At 35.3% G+C, this 25,072-nt stretch overlaps 1 protein-coding gene across 18 annotated transcripts in view; it reads left to right on the top strand.

Moving 5' to 3' along the window:
- The first annotated feature begins 14,365 nt into the window (after positions 1 to 14,365).
- Positions 14,366 to 25,072, top strand: part of LOC129005048 (zinc finger protein 585A-like) — a 66,293-nt gene continuing 55,586 nt past the window's right edge. For 8 of the 18 annotated variants that reach the window (XM_054433827.1, XM_054433825.1, XM_054433823.1 and 5 more), the window contains exons 1-4: positions 14,366 to 14,508; positions 15,117 to 15,190; positions 21,151 to 21,314; positions 22,850 to 22,924. The gene's annotated coding sequence lies outside the window, so the exon portion shown is untranslated. Of the gene's footprint in view, positions 14,509 to 14,721; positions 14,750 to 14,879; positions 15,191 to 21,150; positions 21,315 to 22,849; positions 22,925 to 23,313; positions 23,367 to 25,072 lie in introns of those variants that run through there. The other 10 variants (XM_054433816.1, XM_054433817.1, XM_054433814.1 and 7 more) reach the window with 9 other exon arrangements.

Genomic DNA, 25,072 nt, shown 5'->3' with positions numbered 1-25,072 from the left:
CCATCTTACCATTTAGAAACATTATAAAAACAACAACAATCAAAACAAATATACTTATATGGCAATACAATCAGGTGATTTTTTGTTTGCAATCTGGATGACGTTCAGCATATGACGGGGATAGCACACCTACGTTTTTTCCTTCCACCATGAGCAATTTTCGCATGTATGCTTCTACTGTATCACGAATACTAGAAAAATATCGGTATGGATCATAAACACAAATGACGTTGTTGGCCCGAATCCTATACTAATAGCATTGAACATATGTTTTGGCAGTTACATTTAAGCATTGTTAAATAATGTTTATTTTCGGGCCAAAAACATCATTTGTTTATATTTATGATCAATACCGGTATTTTTCTGGTAATCGAGGCTTGTATGCATGCACAAATATCTCGAAAACGGCTTCGAAAATTTCCTTCAAATGTTGTAAAAGTATAATTTATATCTGGCCTAAAAACGTGTTTACTGCAGTCAAAACTGCCAAAAAACATCTAATTACGTAAAAAAATGAAATTGAAAGTCAACAATTTTAACATTGGACTTATGGGTTGCCAAGTAACCACGTTGGTTGAACAAAATAACAAGGCAAAAGTAAACAAAAGACTTCACAGCCATTCACAGTCTACTAGCAAATTACAAAATACTGTACAAGAGGAAAACATCAGTCGCCACTATTGAGCAACGATTACACTGAAGATTACTCGATATAGGTGAAAATATTTCCAATCAAATACTTATTATTTTACTTGGCTCTCTCCTACCAAATCTAATCCTCCAAGTACTGAGACAATGTTTAGCAATCTTCGATTTTAAAACGTCTAGGCTCCAAGGACTCTTAACCCTTAGATCCTATCTAAGGATAGGCTTACATAAACATTTTTGTGTGTCTGATGGACAAGCAGAACTTCCTCTTTTTTTAATTTCGCTCTACTTTACACCACTTATGACATTTCGTAAGCTTAAATGGTAAGGCGTAAACTAACGAAATAATATTAACCGAAACAATGTTTAGATTGAGCTTTTAAATTACATTTAAAACTATGTGTTGTTGGTTTTTTTCAAAAATTTTAATAATGGGTTTAATGTAAACACTTCTTTTAATGTTTTATGAAACTAATTTTACATTTTGTGTCGGTTTTGTTGGTATTCTGAGCGCCTTCAGTTTAAATGCTACCATTGGTGCTAGAGAAAAGTCTTGCTGTTAGTGGACCTTGAACTGAAGGCGTCGGTGGATACGTTCAGTATTGTTATAGTTTCGATATCTTTTTCGTGTCGTTATCTAAAAGGAATTATTGAGCGAAAAGTCTGTTTATTATTTCGTATTTTTCAGGTACAAAAATTATTTCGAGTGCCGACTATTGTCCCTTTAGCAATGATTTTCTGTATCAAATTCATATTTTGCCTAATCTTAATTCTAATCTCAACTTGCTATCTCTAATGAAGTTATAATAAAAATGAATGGACATTAATTTCAGACTCTCCACCTATTGCATTAATCAGTAACTAGTGTACACGTTGCTCGAAATCGAGCAATTATTGCAAAGAAGTAAAGTAGGTATTTAAAAACAAATAAAAGCCATCATAATTTCCGATGAGTTTAAAAGACTCGACTCATAGATACGTACCTAACAGTTTCATATAATCAACATTTCTTATAAATATTTTATCATTTTTCAAAAGCTGATCTGGTTTTTTTAAATGTTTCCCAATTATAGCCGTATTAGGTTGTCCATGTTGATCTTCGTCAATGATAATGTGGTCGCAATTTTATTTGCATCAGGCATTCATTTGGCTAGTTACTGTTATATGGTGAATTGTATTTACCTGAAAAAATGCAGAATTGAAAGGCCTAATGTCATTCAGATGGGTTTTTTGTTTCCCATAAATGTGAATAATAATGTGAATAATGCGAATCCTTCAATGAAAGTTTTATTAAGGTTTCTTGGATGTAGTCACATTCTTTTAAAATCACTTGACTTTTATGAAAACATATATTTAATGATTAATGTCCTTGCCGTACCAGATTAATTCAGACTTTGCCAATCATCATAAAGTTAAGTCCCTGTTTTCTACAAAATAACAGCACTTCGGCTAACATCCTTGTTCATTCTTTGTGGGAATCTTCATATTGTAGTTTTCATCATTCATTATATAGGTTGTTAAAGATAGTAAATTTTTATTAAATCTCAATTTCTTCTACTTGGTGGCGTTCTAAGACTGTGCTATGTTTCCATGTTTATCGGTTCTTTCAATGATTTTTAAGAAATACAGTATTATGTCAATTCATTTTTCTTATTTGGTAAAATATATAAAATTGTCCAGGCTTTCTCGATTTTTTACATTGTAATATGTACGAATGTAAATTAAAATAGTAAATATTTAATTTTAACAAAATCAGTAATAAATGTACCCAATATAAATGTACAATGCGTTGAATAAATAACAGTAATTAAATTTTACAGCTGATCAAAATGTAAACAAATATGTTCTTCATAAGGATAACATGGGAACTTTAACAGCCACTGGGGCAGAGCCCAAGGGAATTTTTCAAAAATGTAAGGTCAGTTTGCAAATCCACGCGACACGCTCTTTCCAATGAGACGTCAATGGATAAAATCGGTTAAGAAATGGCGGAGAAGTTCAACCGACAAAGTTTCATGTAGCGTATTAATTATATAGATGCGCCAAACTTATTATATGGGAGTATTCCATCAATGCCTGAATCCTCTTACGAATATTACTCGTAATAGTCGTAATGTTTTTCAATCTACTCACATTCGTAGCACAACAGTCCCATCGTAGTTTCTGCAATTCCAATGTGTAGTCCTCTCCCTGGTCACATTAAAACCCCTTGCAAGATATGATGGAAAGGAAAATTATAATTTGTCAAATGTATCAAAGAGCAGAAAGACATGAGCGAGTCTATTGTATTGGTGTGTTGGGTTGTTGGAGGCTTCAATGTTCTTTTTTATTTAGGATTAACGTTACTTTAATTTAGTTTTATGTGGAAGGGCCTCTCCTGACATCACTACAAATCTGATGGTGTTTCTCGCTGTGTACTCGAACGTGATGTGCCTGTTTTAGCTTAATTGGCTGTCAAATAACGCCAAAACAGTTTGAGTTACCTCTCCATTATTAACAAACAACCGTCAATAGAACCATTAGAAGATTAATTTGCCCCAGTCAATTTCCTCTCCACGCTCTAGTTTTTTAATGCGTCAACGAATAACAAAATTGGCAACTAACTGCAACACCTGGCAAACAGCTGGGCAAATGAAAGGTGTTTTATTGTTGTTATCAGCTGTTAATAATTTATGTAAAACACTAAATTAATATAAGAAGTTGGCCTGTACCAATTACAAATTAGCAGTAATAGTCTATTTCATCTTAAGGGCAAAAAGTTACTTTTTTTCGACCATTCGACCCGAGCTCAAGTTTCACGAACAAGGGTTGAAAAGCACTTTTTACCCATGTGATGTGATATTTATCGGCACATTGCAACTTTATTTATCAATCCAAGTGAGAAAACAAAAAATGTCATGTAAAGATCTAAAAACGACTTCTGACTTGTTTTCAATTTGCTAATGCTAACAAAGCAGCTGTTTAGTTAGTACGTAAAGATTCAATAATTTCCTCGATTACGATTGTATAAGTGTTCATTATAGGTTCATTTATTATTAAAAGTAATACAATCATAAGCTACAACATGTATATGGACCATGTTAGGTATTTATTAGTTTTCTTTATTTCAATCATATTTAAATTATTCCAAATAAGTCAATAAAAATGCATTAACCAATGTTTATGTTTACAATTTATTATTATTAAAGTTTAAATTAAAATTCATTTCAATATTAAAATTATCATATGTTACTAAATCAAATTCTATTATATCACATTGTATATAAAAAGAATATTTCATTATTAAGATTGGCAACACTGTTAGCAGGTTAACTACTCTAAAAGTGTTCAACAATTAAATTTCAAAAAACATAACATGTGATTGTGATGAAGAATAAAAAAGAAGGCAGAATGAATTGAAAGAAGATGTATGAAGAAAGTGTTACTATGAAGAAAAAAAACTAAATTCAAGAAAATTATTTTAAAATTTATATTCAACTTCAAGAAGATTTAACCAAGAATGGTAAGTGATTCCTTGAATGTAAACAAAATTCACCAGTACAAAATACAGTCCACTTATTCAGAAGTTAAAACTATTTTTACTAATCTATTTTATCCATTAGGCTAACTCATTCTATAAACAATTATAAAAATTTCATGACGGACCAACTTTTCTATAAAAATACCCCCGCCGCAGCAAACCTGCAGACTAAGCGAATTTCCATTTGACTGATTGGATTTACACTGAAATGTCTACTTAAAAATATAACATTTATTCCCGATTTAAATAGAATTAGTTTAACAAGTACTTAGGTTTGCTGCATCAGGGAGGGTAAAAATTTTTTTTTTTTTGTAAAATGTTAATAGTTAGTAAGAAATAAAAACATTTTCCAAATTTGATCAAAATATGTTCATAAACAAGCAAACTACAACAGTTTACTTATTCTCCATAAGAATAACATGGGAATTTTAAATTTACAATTTTTTGGAATTTTCTCTGTAACCGTTAGGCGCACAATATCGCTTCAATATACTAAATTATTTGTTTTTTAAGCTCTACAAAATGGTTTGGAAATAAATTGCAAAATTTTAAGTTTTTTGGGTCAAAAATGGGAAAAACCTATTTTTACCCCATAAAACCCCCCGTAAACACCCGTTCCCATGGTCCGATCATGCTGGGTCGCGAACTCGTTCGAATAAACGTAGGTTTACACGTTTGTACCAAATTTCATCAAAATCGGATCATTTTTGCTTGAGTTATCGTGCTGACGGACACATATATATATTAAGGAACGCGGCAGCGTTCCGCCCCGCCAAGTCCCCCAGCGGTACACAGCTGCTGCAGTGTATATATACATGACGTGACAAAGTGGCTTTTTTACTCGTCTATAGCTCTGAAGAAACAAAAGCTATTAAAATAATTGTTCATCTACTGGATAGGGGCAATCATTCTCAACAAAATTAAAAAAAAAAAAATTTAAAAAACGGTTGTGTTTGAGCCAAGAAAAACTAGTTTGAAAATTCACAAATTTTCCGTGTTCTCCTTCTTCTCCTTAAATGTTGACGGACCTACAGCCCAAACCACTGGCTCAATTTTAATGTTTTTTATGTTGTTTGAAAGCCCTTAGCGTGTAGATGTGCCTTTTGAGGGTCTCAAGTCGGTGCGTTGACCCATAAACCCTTGGCAAGCCCTCAAAGTACGAGTTTGGCCCATTTAAATAACATGGGATTAAAATCAAAACAAAAGAAGGACCAGCTGCGATTAAATCTTAATTAATTAAATGTTAGAGAAATTCATAGGAACAGCTGAAAAATTATTTTAATACTTTTATAAAGTTTTTTTTTTTCAGGTATACTGAATGATTTGAACTACTTACTATATAAAATTACTTAGAGCAGTGATATTCCCCGATACTTTCCATTGAAAAATGCAGTGTACCGATGGTACACTGGTACAGCAGCTCGTCATTTTTAACAGCTTAATACTACTTATCAAAACATATGAAACCTAGGAACTTGAAACTTAGTACTAGTACGCTAGTACTAAGGTTTGTTCTATGTTTTGATACACTAAAACAAATAAAACGATCGGGAAAATCACTCTACATATGTTAAACAAGCAATTAAAAAGTGATATGTAAATTTAGGATAAATGAGTTATTCAATATTTGTTTTGCCTTATGCTATTTCTAACAAACCTAATTATAGTTTGATTACATTTTTACATCTCTAATAAGGGCTCAATTTACACTAGTCTTTAGATATACGGGTTTAATTATTAGAACACTTATGTAACATCAACACATTTTATGTTGTTCAAGATGAGCATTGATGAAATTTGAAACTGAGTTTAAGCCCAGTGGGTTTGTTAAATAGTAATTTTGGTACGTGTGTCAAAAAGTTTTTAATCTGTTTAAAGCAGATAAGACCAAAAATGTAGAATTTAGTTCTACATTAACAATATTATTGAAATTAAATGAGATGTAGTTGTGCCGTAGTCTATATATCAGAGAAAAGAGGATTTTTATTTTAACTGTTAATTTTCTACAAAAATAAATAAAATCTAACAAAAAACCACTAAGTGGTAACACTTTCCCCGCCAAGTCAGCAATCCAAAAAAGTTAATAAATCATTACTTTTTCCGCCAAGAAAAACAATGTAATGTATGTAAGTTTGGCAACTTGGCGGCAGACTTTTGCTCGATCCCTTTAAAAAATACCATAAAACTAGTTTCATTGAGCAAGTATCCCTCCCATTGGTACATTGCTAGGTGAGAGCTTATTTTACAAAATTTGACCTTATTTGTGCCACGTTTCATAAATTATACTTAGTTGGACTAATTAATTAGAGAAGTTGATTTGTGAAATTATTCACGAACGTAACTTAAATGAAAAAAAAAACCAAGCAAAAGTCTGCCGCCAAGTTGCCAAACTTACATACATTACATTGTTTTTCTTGGCGGAAAAAGTAATGATTTATTAACTTTTTTGGATTGCTGACTTGGCGGGGAAAGTGTTACCACTTAGTGGTTTTTTGTTAGATATATATATATATATATATATATATAAATATATATATATATATGAATTTGAACGGATGGTGTTTTTGGCCTCTAGGGACCTCAAAACGAAAAAAAAAATTGGTCCCGCGTCCAGGTCTTACCATGAGTACTACGGTAATAGCTTATTCCCTATATGGGAAATTCGCTAAAAGGAACGTAGATGTGTGAGCCAGTGACAGAATGCGCTAGTGTCTAAAATTATATTTATAACTTATTTTTTGTTGCTGACCAGATTGATTATGGGTCATAACAGTTGCTCTATAACTCATCATAAGTTATTCCTTATGTTTGACTGAAGTTTGTGATTTGACTTAAATTTGACAGAATTTAGTAATTTAGATCAATGTAATCTGTACGAGGCTCACGTCAACTACGATAAAATATCAAAGATCTGGCTAAAAATTTTAACATGGTGATGGAATGTCTAGTTGTATTAATAGTCAAAGCTACAACCCATTAAATCAATCCCAATATTATATCGGTACATGACATTGCTTACATTCGAAGTATACAACACTGAGTTTACAAACACAGAGCTGACGTTAATCCCTAGGGACTTAAAGTGAATTTTAACTCCTTTTAGCGAATTTCCCTATAGGGAAGTAGCTATTACCGTAGGTGGCATGGTAAGACCTGGGACCGATTTACTTTTTGATTTTGATGTCCCCAGAGGCCAAAAACACCATTCGTTCAAATTGTTATATATGTATATATATATATATATTTAGACATATATATATATATATATATACGTCCGTGAACGCGATAACTTGAGTAATTTTTGTCCGATTTTGATGAAATTTTGTTTAAAGGTGTAAAGCGGGATAAACTTGAATGAGTTGGCGAACCAGCACGATCGGACCATGGGATCGGGGCTTTACGGGGGGTTTTATGGGGTAAAAATTGGTTTTTCTCACTTTTGACCCTCAAAACACAAAATTTCCCGATTTCTCTTTAGACCTTTTTAAAGAGCTTAAAAATGCAAATAATTTGGTATATAAAAGTATTTTTGTTCGATTATTAGTAACGGAGAAAATTAAAAAAATTGTCAATTTAAAATTCCCATGTTATTCTTATGGAGAATATTGTCAAATGTTGTAGTTTGCTTGTTTATGGATATATTTTGATCAAACTTGGCAAATTTATTTATTTTGTTCTAAGCTATCAATATTTTACTCAAAAACAAACTTTATTAGTTTCCTTGTAGCAGCAAACCTAGGTACTCGTTAAACCTAATGTTATTAAAATATATTTAACTGAAAATCAATTCAGACAAATGGAAATTCGCTTAGTCGGCAGGTTTGCTGCGGCGGGTGTATATATATATATATACAGTATATATATATGTGTCCGTGAACGCGATAACTTGAGTAGTTTTTGTCCGATTTTAAAGAAATTTGGTTTAAAGGTGTAAAGCTGGATAAACTTGAATGAGTTCGCGAACCAGCATGATTGGACCATTGCAACGGGGCTTTATGTCTTATGGGGTAAAATTTGGTTTTCAAACTTTTGACCCTCAAAACACAAAATTTCCCAATTTCTCTTTAGACCTTTCTAAAGAGCTTAAAAAACAAATAATTTAGAATGAAATAGTATATTTCGTACCTAGGGCCGAAAAAGAGGTTTTGCCGGCTCGAGATAGTTTTTAAGTTCGAGACGAAGTCGAGAACTTAAATCGATCGAGAGCTGCAAAACAATTTCGGTCCGTGGTACGAACGCTATTTTTCACCACACTATACCCTATTAACACTATTCACCACTATAATAATGCACACTGATAGTCAACACAACTACAACTTTAAAGTTATGTGAAGAAATAATTTGAGGAATCAGCAAAAATAAAAATAAATAGTTGCTAGGCAACGGTGATAATAACACAATTCTATTGCAATGCTATGGATTTTGATTGTGTATTTAAAATGCATTGTTTTTAAGTAGTGCAGCTGATTTTGCGGCCCCGAGATGTAAAAACATGCTCGGTCCCCGAATTACGATGACAGCTGGCATGGCCAGCAAAACGTAACTTTCAGCATAGACAATTTCAGCCACATGTAATACAGCCAAAACCATCATAGTGTGGTGTAGCTATTTACATTACAAAGTGTAGTAAGAGCGTTTTTAAAACACGCAGGGTGCGAATGTTGTGCAACGAGCGGAAGCGAGTTGCATAATTCTCCTAAGTGATGTAAACAAGCTCTTACCTCGGGTCAAGATTTTACCTGACCCGACAAAATACAGGATGCTACGAACAATATTTTTCATTATCCATTTCACTCATATTTTAACAGGTACGTTAATTTACAAACAAAAGCTAGGTTAGGAAAGTTCTTCAAAGGATAACAATAAAATTCAAGCGCACAGCTGATTTCTAGCGTTGAACGTCGTTGTCTCCATAGAGGTATATTTTTTAAGTTAAGCACTCAATGTTATTTAAATGGGTTTCATTACCTCACCGAGTGAATTTTTTCAACTTTACACCACTCGTGAAGTAATGAAGTTGTATACATCACGCTTGGGATAGGGAAGTTTAACATAGTGGGTCAGGTAAAAGTATTTACCTAACCCGCCATGTTAAACTTCCCTATCCCAAGCGTGATGTATATAACTTCGTTACTTCTCGAGTGATGTAAAGTTGAAAAAAACTCACTCGGTGATGTAATGAAACCCATTTAAATAACATTGAGTGCTTAACTTAAAAAATATACCTCTATGGATACAACGACGTTCAACGCTAGAAATCAGCTGTGCGCTGTTATGTTTTGAAGAATTTTCTTAACCTAGCTTTTGTTTGTAAATGAACGTTACTGTTGGAAGATGAGTGAAATGGATAATGAAAAATATTGTTCGTAACCTCCTGTATATTGTCGGGTCAGGTAAAATCTTGTAGGTACGTTACACGTTACGCAAGAGCGTGTTTACATCACTTCGGTAAATTATGCAACTCGCTTCCGCTCGTTGCACAACATTCACCTGCGTGATGTAAAAACGCTCTTACTACACTTGTAAGGTAAATAGCTATTACCTAACCCGCCATTAATATGTTATTTAATTTTACAATAAACAATTTTAAAATAAATTTTATAATTAAAAATTATAAATAAACATTCATTCGATTTTTATGTCATATCTTTTTTGAGCGGAGCGAGCGAAGCGAGCGAAGCTCTTTGGGATCAACTTCAATGTAAACAATATAACACCATCACTCAATAACTGCTGAACACATTTCAGCCAAACTTAACAAGATTACTTAGACTAATAATGAGATGGTTTGTAAACAAACAAATTTCAATTAGATAATGCTAATGCAATTTAAAACGAACTTAAAATTTCAAATTTTTAACATTAGGCTTATGGGACTAAAGTAGCTATGACAGTTTTTTTGTTTACAAGAAAAATGTAAACAAGAGAATCATAAGGTATTTCTGAACTTTCTATACTTTTCTTTTAAACGTTTTTAAACCATTCCTATGATTTTAATAAACAAGAAAATGCCGTTAAAACATTTTTTTAAGGCGCGGAATTCACTTAAAATCGAGAAATTATACGGAACTACTTTCTCAATGCGCGGAGCATAAACAAGGAGCGGAGGGATACGGACCGGTGACTACTTTCTTGGGAACCTATTTGTGTTGCCAGCTGATTAGAAACAGCCAATGTTAGAAATCAGGATTTAATAAGCGATATATCGAACCGCATCGAAATCGGTATTTAATCCGATAATACCTCATAGGTTATATTATGTTGAATTACATCGACGGTACAGTAAGTTATTACACTTATTGATAAAACGCAGATTGAACACTGATCTAATTTAGGCAGGTGGGGAGGTAGGTCGGGGTTTATGAGTATTCGTGACTACATTAAGTGTTTTGAAGTAAGGTTAGATTGGGAAGGTAAAGTGTAGGTTATAGGTAGGTGATCGGGTTGTTTATTTGTGTTGCACCATATAATTTTAGCGAATTTCTCATATAGGGAATAAGCTATTACCGTAGTACTCATGGTAAGACCTGGACCCGGGACCGATTTTTTTTTTCGTTTTGAGGTCCCTAGAGGCCAAAAATAGCATCCGTTCAAATTCATATATATATATATATATATATATATTTATATATATATATATATATTTATATATGTGTCCGTTAGCGCGATAACTCAAGCGAAAATGATCCGATTTTAATGAAATTTGGTACAAACGTGTAAACCTACGTTTATTCGAACGAGTTCGCGAACCAGCATGATCGGACCATGGGAACGGGGGTTTATGGGGGCTTTTATGGGGTAAAAATGGGTTTTCCCATTTTTGACCCAAAAAACTTAAATTTTTGCAATTTCTTTCCTAACCATTTTGTAGAGCTTAAAAAACAAATAATTTAGTATATTGAAGCGTTATAATGCGCCTAATGGTTACGGAGAAAATTCAAAAAAATTGTAAATTTAAAATTCCTATGTTATTCTTATGGAGGATGAGTAAACTGTTGTAGTTTGCTTATTTATTAACATATTTTGCCCAAATTTGGAAAATGTTTTTATTTCTTACTATTAACATTTTACATAAAAAAACAATTTAACCCTCCCTGTTGCAGCAAACCTAAGTATGTGTTAAACTGATTTGATTTAAATAGGGAATAAATGTGATATTCTTAAGGAGACATTTTAGTGTAAATCCAATCAGGCAAATGGAAATTCGCTTAGTCTGCACGTTTGCTGCGGCGGGGGGTATTTATATTTTGGAATGGAATAGTTGGTTAAGGTTAAACGGGGAAACGATTTCAAAAATGCTTGCATATGGTCTTAACTTAACAAACCATCTACAGTATTCTAGCTTTGACTTTATATAAAGTCAATGATTCTAGCAAATTATTACATACTGACCAAAAGAAAAGAGAACATTTGGTTTTGGACCTTTGACCATAGCAAAACTAACATATAATTTATGGAATGTGAAAAGTTGTATATCATTATATACTATTCTGTAATATTAATAATTGTTCGGCAAATCCTCATTTTAATGGCTCGGCTGAAAATGGAATCTGCATTTTGTGAAACAGTTATTTGGTAACAATTCAGTCATTTCAAATGTTGATAAAATTTCCTTTCTCTTTTTTATACTTTAATGCCCTTTTTGGATGTTAATATCAGATTCCAACTACTGTAATATTTTCCTGGTCAAAACTACCTTAATGCACTTCTCGAAGAGGTAAATTTGAATTATTATAATTTTAATCTTTAAAAACAGCATTAGTAAATAAATCTATTGACCTTTTTACATTTAGTTAGGTACTTATACAAATATCAAATCACGTTTGTTCCGCTCAACTGGCTTTCACCTCTCTGAAAGCAACCCTAGTTATATTATCCTCAAGTTTGGTTGGTTAAGTTACGTTATGACAGTTTTAATTTTATAATTAAATATTTTAATTTTTTTTTAATTAAATTTTAAGTTTACAATAAACAAGTTAATTTCCTAACTACAAAATTATAAAATAAATTTTAAGATTTTCTTAAATCGACGTGAGGGGCTCTCACACAATATTCGCAGAAAAGGTTCTTATCAGTGTCTGGAAGAGGAAAATGAGACGTAGTCTCAGTCGTCTCAGTACGGCAGGTACAATTTGTCATTCAGGATTAGTTTTGCCGACAGTGTCATTTGGAGGCTTCTGATTGACTATAATGAAGGTTTACTAATTGAAAAATTAGTTTTGTTCATAAAACAAAATTATAAATGCCTCAATTTAAATTGTATAATTTTTTATTATGAAATTAAACTGTCATAACCTAACCAAACCAAAAAAACGTGCCGATATAATGATAAAATCCAATGAAGGTTTATTAATCGAAAAAATGTTCTGTTTACAAAATAAAATTATAAATGACTCTAATTAAATTTTTTAATTATAAAATTAAACAGTCATAACCTAACCAAACTAACCAGACTTGCTGATAATGAAGAATCTAATTATTGTTTAATCGAAAAAATAGTTCTATTCATAAAATAGAACTATAAATAGCTCAAATTCAATTTTATAAGGTTTTAATTAAAAACATTAGTCTGTCATAACCTAACCAAACCAACTTAACTTGCTGATAATGAAAAAATCCAAGACAAAAAAATAGTGTGCTACGGGTATGATTCGAACCCGGCTCCTTCAGTTTAACAGCACTCTTTCTTTACACTATACCACCAAGGCCAATGACATCAGCCGTATCGTTGCGGTAATGGTGTTCCCTCAGCCAATCAGAAGCCTCCATAAATATCCAAATAACAACTAACACTGTTTGCAAAACTAATCCTGGAATAAAAATTCAGCGTACGGCAGTAGGTGAATGAAATAAAGCACCGAGCGAATGAGCTGGTAGATTTTTCTAGTTGAGAACCAAAATAACAAAATTTTACAGCGTTTCAACTTTTTCTCTAGCCCTCCGAGTGTCCATAGTTTAGGCCTTAATGTCCACCTATTTTTGGCCCCTTTGCAAGGTTTTATTAAAACGGATCTGAGAAGCTTAAAACAATGTCAATTCTAATGTTCTATATACCATTTTGTTTGGAAAATCATGGGCTTCAATATTATATATAAAACATAAGGAACATTTTTTCAAAAAAAAATTTTTAGGTAAAAAAAAAATATAATTTCGAAAATTTTCAAAAAAAAAATAAGTTCGCGCTCAATGAAATTGTATAAATTATAGGCCTATAAATATTTGAAAATAGCCACTTTGTTCTAAATTTAATGAGGATTACAAATATATAATCATATAGCGAGGTAAGTTATCAAATAAATAAGTTATGAGCGAAAAACGGATTTCAGTACATAGCGTTTAGCTAAGAATGCATAGCCTAACCATAGCTAGGAATCTGGCTGATAATTTACATCAATATCACTACCTACTTCTTCAGGATCATCAACCAGCACTTCAAAACCACTTAAATCTTCTTATAATGCACCACGTATATCACTACTTTTGATTTTTAACACTAAAACAATGATAAACGTAATAAAACACATCAGTCATCGGTCCGGGGGAACCTAGCTGTTTACAAATACACGCACGTCAGCTGTCTGCTACAATATTTTCGGAACTAAAATGAATAGCGCTTAGAGACAGACCTCTGGAGAAAGCTTAGAATATTACGGAAAGAACGATACCTAACTCGATCCAGTTCAATCCGATTCAGTCAGTCATAGAGCCTTCGCCGTAAACGATGTTTGTGCGTCATAAAAGTGACGCGTGACCCTACACAAAGTGTGTTGTGCGTCATTTTTATGACGCGTGACACTCGGAGGGCTCTAGCAAAGGTGCAGATTCCGTGTGTGTGTGATAGTGCTGCCTCCGGTGGTAATTAGTACCGAATGTTTTCTGAGCTCCGGTACAACGGTAGAATTTATATAATATATTTTATAGCTCAGTGGCATGGCAGACTGGTAGAGCAAAAAGCGGTGGGCAATGGGTGGGCGGCAGAGACAAATAGAGTTAAATTTAGGTAATTTTATCATCGACTTGCTTGTTTTAATGATAATACAACAAATGTGTGTAGGCCTACGATAATTTCGCCCCAAATACGATAGTTTGGAACTGCTTGTTTGTACGATAACTTACGCCGGTCAATCTGGCAACTGGCAAGTGGCAACACTGCATTAGTAAAAAAATTTCGAAGTCGAAGTCTGTTTTGTGTTTTGTGTTTGTCTGTTGTGATTTTTTGGATTTTTTCTATAATTAGTTTCTTTCGATATATTTGTATAGCTTGCACTTGCAATGATTTGATCAAGTCAAAGCGTGAAAATAAATTATTGCTGCATCACAACTAAAAAAGTATATAAATAGTAAGTTTAGTTTAAGAAAGTTGTGAAAACACTTACCATAACCTCAAACGTAAACAAAACGACAATTTTCTACTTTTTCCCTTTAACTTACATTTTTTTATCTGAACTTTTCCCCCCAAAATCTAGTTATACTTATTGTGTAATCTAAACTTAATGGTAATTTTCCTTTTTGTACTGAATTGTATTTTCTTTGTAAATTGTACTGCCCTACAGGCTTGGCTCGCGCATAGGCCTACACATGGTAATAATAACTTAAGTAGCCTAGGCTCTATATTATTTTGATTATGATGACTTTTTTTGTTTACATTTATTTTCGCTGTTGTTTTAATGTAAACCATCTAACCATCTTGGCAGCCCATTCTTGAGGACAATGTTTAGTTTTCAAAACTTTTAAAGTACCGTACTGGTAATGAGTTGTATGTGGTTGTAGGCTACCTAATGAGTTTAATAGTAAAACACGATCGATGAGAGAATTGTATACAATTTTTGATTGTTTCTACATGTTCGCATTTTACTAGGCCTAGGCCTATCACTCACAGCATCCATCACAGCTACAATTCCGTCTTAACTTAGCCTACTCAACTTAAAACTTTCCCATTTTGACATAGGCCTACTTACCAGTGAGTGAAGTGAAGGACTGAAGGTGTCAACAACTTTGAATGGTCAGAATACTTAATGAAGAGTGAGTACTATTCTACCTTACATACCTTAGGTACTTAGGCCTACTGTATCATTTAAGGTTGGTGTGAGTGAAACGATTTACTTAGACAGGGTTCTAACGTTCTGGCCTATAAGTTTAAATATCTTTGATTGGACATTCCTCCCAGTTCCACCTATATCGAGCTGACACCACAGTAGGGTAGGGAAGGCCTATGTAATGAAAGGGGTCAAGTATTGTGAACAGGAAGTTCGGCAATGAGTAGGCTGGTAGTGTTGTTAAACAATAACATGGTGTGCTGACCTACTGAAGGCTGTTGCTTTAAGTAGGCAAGTGCACTTTTTTTTATCTGGGGGTCAGTTTTGTGTGTAGTGCACCGGAGGACAGGTAGGCCTACTGTAACAATGTTAACACGTTGAGTGCTGACAACCTAAAACGGACGCTTGCCAACGGCCGGCGAAGCTCCGGCGCACAACCGAATCAGCTGACGCAATTGGCATTCAAATAGGCTTTTTAAAATTGACAAATCTCAAAAAACCAGCGGTGATTGTGCTGTGTTACCCCGAGAGTAGACATAGTTCACTAAAACACCCAAAGGTAGCAGCACTGCCTGGATCCGTAGCCAGTGTCTTTAATGTGGGTGGAAGAGAGAAAATCTCCGAAACTGGGACAAAAGCATTGCCATACGGGATTTAACAGGAACTTTAGTACCAACCTACACCAAAATAAAGCTCTCACATTCTAAGTTACAGGCTGGCAACGATTCGGCTATAATGTTCCCCGGCAATGGCTGAGTTCATACTGACTCAATGTATTTTAGGTGGTCAGCCGCACCTGGAAGTGCTAGTGACGCCGACTTTTTTGGCACAAGCAGTCACCTTGTTAAAAGGTTTTAAAAATTGGGGTTTAAAGAGTCTTTTCTAAATTGGGGTTTTGGTTTCTAGTTTGATGATTTATACAGTTCCGAGTAGGCCTATTTAACTTACTCTACCTTTTTGATTGTTACTTTTCTTTGTGTTCTTTGTATTGTTTTGAGTACCTAATATTAAAGGGGTTTTTGAGCAAGTGCTGAGTCTTATTCATGAGCTAACTTACGTCACCCAAAGAAACAGTGGGTACCTCCAGTAGTGAGGTACCGAGGTACCTACTGTTACACCTAACTATCGATTCCCGCAATTTTTTACTGAAGCAGTCAGTATCCAATCCATCAACCTGCTTCTTTGGAAAGAAATTGATAAATTTTATGTTTTTGAGGTGAAAAATTGGAAAAACCTATTTTTACCCCATAAACCCCCCCCCCCCAACCCCCGTTCTCATAGTCCGATCATGCTGGTTTGCGAACTTGCTGGAATAAATCAAATGTAGGTTTACACGTTTATACCAAATTTCATCAAAATCGGATCAAAATTCATCAAAATTTTTAAAATAGGCTATTGCTCGAGTTATCGTGCTAACGGACACATATATATATAATATATAGGCCTATATATATATATATATATATATACATTTGAACGGATGGTGTTTTTGGCTTCTAGGGACCTCAAAAAGAAAAAAAAATTGGTCCCGCGTCCAGGGCTTACCATGAGTACTACGCTAATAGCTTATTCCCTATATGCGAAATTCGCTAAAATGAACAAAAATGCCTTTTTTATCAAGCATTTCTCAGTAGGCTACAACTCAACTCCTTTTCAGAATAACTTTCATCAATGACAATAACTAAACCAACAAATATATAAATAGAACCATAACAAAACAGAAACAAGAACATTTAACACGTTCGCTGTGGGCCATCAAACAGCAGGCGTAGCCCCAGTGCGGCGCAGCCTTCAGCGTCGAACAATCCCGATTGCCGGGTTATTGGCTCTCATATTTCGGTATGACGAATAGCAAATAACGTGCGGTGATGTCCTGCTTTATAAAAAGAGTCGACGTGGTTCGCTAAATACTCACAGATAGCAGCACTGCTTGGAACGTAGCCGGTCCCATAGTATTGCCAATTTGAGGGAGAAAGACGGGACAACAAGTTGATTTTTAAGTTTGCCAGACAGGGATTTTATGGGGAAATTTTACTACCAACCTACAACACAAGAAAAAGCAAGTCACCCACTACACGCTAACGTGGTATAGGTCCGCCTTCGACCGACGCTAGAGCAAAAACTATGATATACGAAAGGCATTGCCGAGCGTATCCCATCGGTTACGGCAGCACCTGAACAGCGCTCGGCCCGTATCTGATCGGATACGCCCACAGTGAACGTGTTAAATAACTAGGTGGCGATCGCAGAGGCATCCACAAAATTGAGCGGAGTCATCAAGGGTTCATATTATATTGTTTTTGTCTTACTGCAGTAAAAACAGTATTTTTTCATGCATGCGCTGCGGGTCTAAAGTAGCATTTTTAATATTTAGGGAGTAAAAATCGTTTTTAGCCTCTATGGAGTAAAAATCAGCTGTTGTCAACTCAGTTGTAAATTTCGATTGTAAACGATTGCATGTATCGAAAATATGTATCGATTTGTGCTTCGCTTCGTAATAATTTTAACATATTACAGTCTACAGTCTCTTCCCGTAGCATTTTAGCATTGCAGATACATTAATCCATTCCCAAACTCAACACTGCTGACCTTTACTACTTCCTTCACCACACCCTACGTCGTGGACCTGTTTCCCTCTCTTCCCATAGCATTTTAGGATTGCAGAAACATTAATGTAATTGGCAAAGACAGTTCCCACACTCTGCGATGTTAGCCTTACTACTTCCTTCACCATTTACTACGTCATTGGCCTGTTTCCTTCCTTTCTCATAGCATTTAAGTATTACAAATTCATTTATCCATCTGCTCAAACGGTTCCCCCACTCTGCACTGCCGCCAGTCTTTACTACTTCCTTCACCACTTACGTTGTGGACCTGTATTCATCGCTTTCCATAGCATTTTAGTATTTTAGATACGTTAATCTAATTGCAACAAACATCCCCACTGTCCGTACTGCTGGAATTTACTACTTCTTTCACAATTTCCTATGTCTTGGGCATGCTTCCATCCCTTCTCATAGCATTTCAGCATTGCAGATACATTAAAACTGCTACAAACGGTTTCCAGTTCCCACACTCCACACTGCTCACCTTACTACTTCTTTCACCTGTTCCTACGTCGCGGATCTGTTTCCCTCTCTTCCCATAGCATTTTAAGATTGCAGGTACCTGAATCTAATCGTCATAAACAGATCCCACACTCCGAACAGCTCGCCTTTACTACTTCCTTCGCCACTTCCCACATCGCGGACCTGTTTCCCTCCCTTTCCGTAGCATTTTAGGAATGTAGAGACCTTAATCTAATCGTCATAAACAGTTTCCATACTCCAGACTGTTCACCTTTACTACTTCCTTAACCTCTTCATACGTCACGAACCTCAAGCTAGTGTCGTCATTTGATTATAGTACCTGGGGACCGAGCTTTGCTCGGGGAAAATCATTAGTTCACTCTGAAAGCACCGTAGTATTGGAGATACATAAATCCACACATCTACATCCTACACAATTTCCTACGTCATGGATCTGTTTCCCTCCATTCCATTGCATTTAAAGATTGCAGATACCTTAATCTAATCGTCATAAACAGTTCCCACACTCCGGACTACTCGCCTTGACTACTTCCTTCACCACTTCCTACGTCGCGGACCTGTTTCGCTCCCTTCCCATAGCATTTTAGGATTGCAAATACCTTAATCTAATCGTCATAAACAGTTCCCACACTCCGGACAGCTCACCTTGACTACTTCCTTCATCACTTCCTACGTTGCGGACCTGTTTTTTTCCCTTCCCGTAGCATTTTAGGTTTGCTGATACCATAATCTAATTGTCATAAACATTTCAAACACTCCGGACAACTCGCCTAGACTACTTCCTTCATCACTTCCTACGTCGCGGACCTATTTTCCTCCCTTTCCATAGCATTTTAGAATTGCAAATACCTTAATCTAATCGTCATAAACAGTCCCCACACTCCGGACAGCTCACCTTGACTACTTCCTTCATCACTTCCTACGTCGCGGACCTGTTTTCCTCCCTTCCCGTAGCATTTTAGGTTTGCTGATACCTTAATCTAATTGTCATAAACATTTCCAACACTCCGGACAACTCGCCTAGACTACTTCCTTCATCACTTCCTACGTCGCGGACCTGTTTTCCTCTCTTCCCGTAGCATTTTAGGTTTGCTGATACCTTAATCTAATTGTCATAAACATTTCCAACACTCCGGACAACTCGCCTAGACTACTTCCTTCACCACTTCCTACGTCGCGGACCTATTTTCCTCCCTTTCCATAGCATTTTAGGATTGCAAATACCTTAATATAATCATCATAAACAGTTCCCACGCTCCAGACAGCTCGCCTTGACTACTTCCTTCACCACTTCTTACGTCACGGACCTGTTTCCCTCCCTTCCCATAGCATTTTAGGATTGCCCATACCCTTATCTAATCGCCATAAACAGTTCCCTCACTCCTGACAGCTCGCCTTGACTACTTCCTTCACCACTTCCTACGTCGCGGACCTCTTTCCCTCCCTTCCCATAGCATTTTAGGATTGCCCATACCCTTATCTTATCGTCATAAACAGTTCCAACACTCCGGACAGCTCGCTTTGACTACTTCCTTCACCACTTCCTACGTCACGGGCCTGTTTCCCTCCCTTTCCCATAGCATTTTTGATTGCCCATACCCTTATCTAATCGTCATAATAGTTCCAACACTCCGGACAGCTCGCCTTGACTACTTCCTTCACCACTTCCTACGTCGCGGACCTGTTTCCCTCCCTTCCTATTGCACTTAAAGATTGCAGATACCTTATTCTAATCGTCATAAACAGTTCCCGCACTCCGGACTACTCGCCTTGACTACTTCCTTCACCACTTCCTACGTCGCGGACCCGTTTTCCTCCCTTCCCATAGCATTTTAGGATTGCAGATACCCTAATCTTATCGTCATAAACAGTCCCCACACTCCGGACTGCTCGCATTTACTACTTCCTTCATCAATTCCTACGTCACGGACCTGTTTCCCTCTATTCCCATAGCATTTTATGATTGCAGATACCTTAATGTATTCGTCATAAACAGATCCTAGACTTCGCACTGCTACCCTAGACTACAATGTATCGAGTAATCTTAAGTATAATCTTTGCTCAATATTAACAAGTGATGTTTTCCTTTTGTACTGTATTTGTAATTTCCTAGTATACTGTGGGTAGTTGGCTTATTATGAGCACATGCTAAAACTTCAAATCTTTTGTTTACTTTTTACTTGTTATTTAATTCAGCCATCATGGTTACCTAGCAACCCATAAGACTAATGTTAAAAAAATGTGATTTTCAGTTTCATTTTTCTACGGATTCCTGAGAGACTTTTTTAACGCCATATAGATGTTGGCACTCACCGATATGGTCCTTATCACCATGCAAAATTTGAAAACGATTGATTCAGCCGTCTAGGAGGAGTTTGCGTATTACGAAATGCATAAAAGTCGACGTATAAGAGCTTCGCTCGCTTCGCTCGCTCCGCTCAACAATAATCAACCAAAAGTGAACAATTCTTTTATCTTTAGGTTACTCCAAAGGATGACAAAGCATATTTTTTGAGGCCAGAGGGGAGGTGGTTGTACAGCTTTGGGCCGAAGTATAAGAAGCTTCTCCTTCCAAACTCAAGCCTCAATCTTGGAAAGTGAAGCTGGAGACTTCCATGGCGGGTACTGCGCTGAGAGACCTCCTCTCAGAATGAGAGCCTCTCAAGAAGGTGCTGTGGCTCCTGTAGGACAAGAGCCTTGTGCACCATGCAGCACGTCATGATCCTGCAAGCAGTATCTACTAATGTCATACCTGCTACAGTTCTGAATTGAGAGATATGTTCAAATTTGTTGAGGCAAAAAATGAAGCGAATAGCAGAATTTTGCAGTTTTTATATTCGGTTCAAATATTTTACAGATATGCTGTTTCAATAAGCAGGGAGACAATATCTAAACACCAACAGGACTAGTGACTGCATGAGGCACAGCTTCGCAGATTCTGGCAGCAGACTTCTGAACCTGTACAGCCCTCTCAGCCTTCCTAACGCGCGCTGCGAAGCATGTGTAACAATGTCAGAGATGGTGAGTCTGCTGTCAATGACAACACCAAGAGTCTTTGACTTGTCACACAAAGCCAAAGATTACCCGTTAAGCACAACACTCACTCCGCTCGGGCGCTGAGAGAATGCACAAAGTCGCATGGCGCCGTATCTACCTGAGTACACTTGTCAGTTGCTGTGTTCAACCAACTGTTTCCTTATCATATGACTTTGTTTACATTAATTTTGTTTTGTTTCTTTGATAAAAGCTAACTTAAAAGAATTTGGTACATTATAGCTGATGGTTCATTGAATCAAAGGCCTTTGAATAGTCCAGCATCACTAGAGATCTATACCCTTGTCTTTGGCTTGAATCATATCACTAAATAAGTTCGTCAGGGCTCTACTTGTGCTGTGGTTAGGTCTAAATCTACACTGAAGTTTGGGTAATATGTTTTGTGAGTTTATGTAGCTGTGCTCACTTATTGACGAATAGCTATCTTCTCTAATATCTTTGACGTGGCTGGTAATATTGAGATTGGCCTTAGGCCTTACTTTTCTTGCAGCTGTAAGTTTGGGTAATGGCCGGATAATACTCATTTTCCAGGACTTAAGAAATTGTCCATTGTCTAGTGATAGATATATTTATCAGATGGGTAATTGATTTTATCACACAAGGACTGACAGTTTTTATAATTTCAATTGAAATTTCATCGATGACCACTGCTTTTGATTTGATCTCTAGCATAATATAAAGTTTTGGTAAAAAATGATTCTGAAAATGTGACACATCATTGTACAAAGCTGTGCTTACCAGGATTAAAAATTTTCAATTAGAACGGAAAAATCTTTTTAGCGGTTTTGAAAATACAGGGTACGGTATTACTACTTCAGTTAGTGAAAAATTCCCAAAAATGTTTGCCATTTTGAAATGAATTGACTAATTGAGATAATTGAGTTGGTTTTCACCAAAGTATTTCTCTAAGCAAGACCTTTCTAAATATATACACTGAGATATAGGTTGGCATAAGGAAACTTCAAACCCGTGACCTTCATTTCTGGAACACCCTGTGCTTGGATCATGTTCCAAGTATTTGAAATGAACTCTTTGTATGTGATTTTGGGGGGAATAATTTTATTTTGCGTTTCTAGGTAAAAATTTATACCTGTTAAGGAGTAAAAGTATTTGTAGGGGTGGTCTGCTTCAATCTATATAAGTTATACAGTAACTTATATAGATTGCGTACAAGTTAAACAATCTTTTAAGAAATGTCAAATAAATTGTTCAAAAATTAAAACTTGAAATGTCAAACACACAAGACAAAGCTAACTAGACGTTTGCCCTGTCAGCTGTTGACCGACGAGTTACAAGGACTGTCGAGTTAGTGAGGTTTTACTGTGTAGCCTTAGCCTATTATTAATTAAGCATTTACTGTCAAGGTACCCTGACAACAACAGTAGGCAAATATGCCCTAGTTTAATTCCGGCTGAACTAACTTAGGATATAAAGTTATCAATAAAACTATACTTTCTAATCCAACCATATTTTTCTTAAATTTTTTAATTGTTTGATTACAGAAAGAGCATTTGAGGAAGATAGTCACACGCTTTTTGCAGAATCGTGAGCCGTATCAAGTCTTTAGTTTGGATGAGGTAAGCTGAAGGTTAGGGTATAAAGAGCTGAGATGTCGATTTATGTTAAGTTTCCCCTGGAATGTTTTTTATATTTTTACAACCGGAAGGTTAATATATTCCTTGGATCACACGGACTCACTCAGGGAAGTCTACTCAAGTGCACTATTCACAGAAACTGTTTTGCATCTGAAAGCAAAATGAAGGAACATACATTTTCATTGGACATCCATATAGGAGGGCGATCTTATAAGCGAACTACGTATGTGGGAAATCGTTATCATCCAAAAGATGCAAGTTATTAAGGATTAAGGGTATTTATTGGTGCCTATAGGTGCTTCTCAAAAATTTTTAAATTTTTAATCTTTATAGTTTTTAACTACTGAATCCAAACCATTATTTTTTGCCGCAGATGAATACTGAAGATATCGCCGTTCAAATATAAAACGTTTGAATAAACAAGGTAGGATGGATGACCAGTTTACTAACTAACTCTAAATCTGCCATCGGCAATGCTGAGTAGGCCTTAAGACGTTACTACAACTAGAATACCAAAACCAATATTGTGCTGCTAGTCGCTAAGTTCAGGTTAAGTGAAGAGAGTAACATAAATGATGAGAAGAAAAACATCGTTGATTGATTACAAAATTATCGTTGACAAGGGAATTTCGTCACATTATGAAGATATAGATGGATTGTCAGACAAATTACATGAAGTTCTTATTTATTTTCTTACTTCAAAAGGAGTTTGCTAACGTTCTAGAGGTTTTGTTCGGTTAGGTTATTCTAGAACAGCACCATTTTAATGTGTAATTCCTAATCGGTAAAATATAAATCATTAATAAGAATAACATAAGTTACCTGAAACAAAAATAAATTAGGTTCCGGTAGCTACATTAAATGTTGTTCGAAATACAATTTAAAAAAGAACAGCTGTTTCATTAAAAAGTATTATCCACATGACCAAAATGTAAACAACTCTGTGGAGGGATCTTTAAAGGCTTCTGGGGCAGAGTCCTAAGGGATTTTGCTTAGTTTTTCTTTTGATAACTCATCTACAGACCAAGACCTTTCTTTGGACACCCCCAAAAGTTTCTACGCCCAGCCGTTCTCTCAAATTAGTGGGGACAAAGTTTCCAATTAAATATTTAGATTCCCCCATGTTAATCTTATGGGAGAAACTCCAACTTTGATGGCCTGTGGGGCAAAGCCCGAGGGTTTTTATTACAGGAATTGGTGAAAGGGGGCGTCTACACAAAAAATACTTTATTTTGACACGTCGTTTGTAAAAATCCGTCCACAGGGTGTCTACTAGTCGGGAATTCCGGGAAAATCGGGAAAAAGTCGGGGATTTTGAAAGGTCGGGAAAAGTCGTGATAAAGTAATGAATTTCGGCCGAAGGTCGGGAATAATCTAACCTTTCAATATTAGGGATGAACGTTTCCCAAAATTTTTTAAAAACTGTCTGGATCTTATATTCCTGATTCATACATTATTGAGTCAGTATTCATACATTATAGAATCAGTATCCATATACGTTTTTAGATCAGTATCCATACATTATTGAATCAGTATCCAAATACATTATTGAATCAGTAACCAAATACGTTTTTGAATCAGTATCCATATACGTTATTGAATCAGTATCCATAAATACGTTTTTGAACCAGTACCCATAATTTATTGAATCAGTATCTATATACGGTATTGAATCAGTATTCATATATACGTTTTTGAATCATTATCCATACATTATTAAGTCAGTATCTATATACGTTTTAGAATCAGTATCCAAATACGTTATTGAATCAGTATCCAAATACGTTATTGAATCAGTATCCAAATACGTTTTCGAATCAGTATCCAAATACGTTTTTGAATCATTATCCATACGAAATCGAATTACTATCCAAATACGCTATTGAATCAGTATCCAAATACGTTTTTGAATCAGTATCCATATAAGTTACGTTATCGAATCAGTATCCATAAATACGTTTTTGAACCAGTATCCATAATTTATTGAATCAGTATCTATATACGGTATTGAATCAGTATTCATATATACGTTTTTGAATCATTATCCATACATTATTGAGTCAGTATCTATATACGTTTTAGAATCAGTATCCAAATACGTTATTGAATCAGTATCCAAATACGTTATTG

This window comes from Macrosteles quadrilineatus, unplaced genomic scaffold, assembly GCF_028750875.1.
Source record: "Macrosteles quadrilineatus isolate MER2022 unplaced genomic scaffold, UCM_ALF_1.0 Scaffold_14__1_contigs__length_3811126, whole genome shotgun sequence".
NCBI lineage: Eukaryota > Metazoa > Arthropoda > Insecta > Hemiptera > Cicadellidae > Macrosteles > Macrosteles quadrilineatus.
Note: the sequence above shows the minus strand (reverse complement) of the source record. Positions and strands in the feature narration are given on the sequence as shown.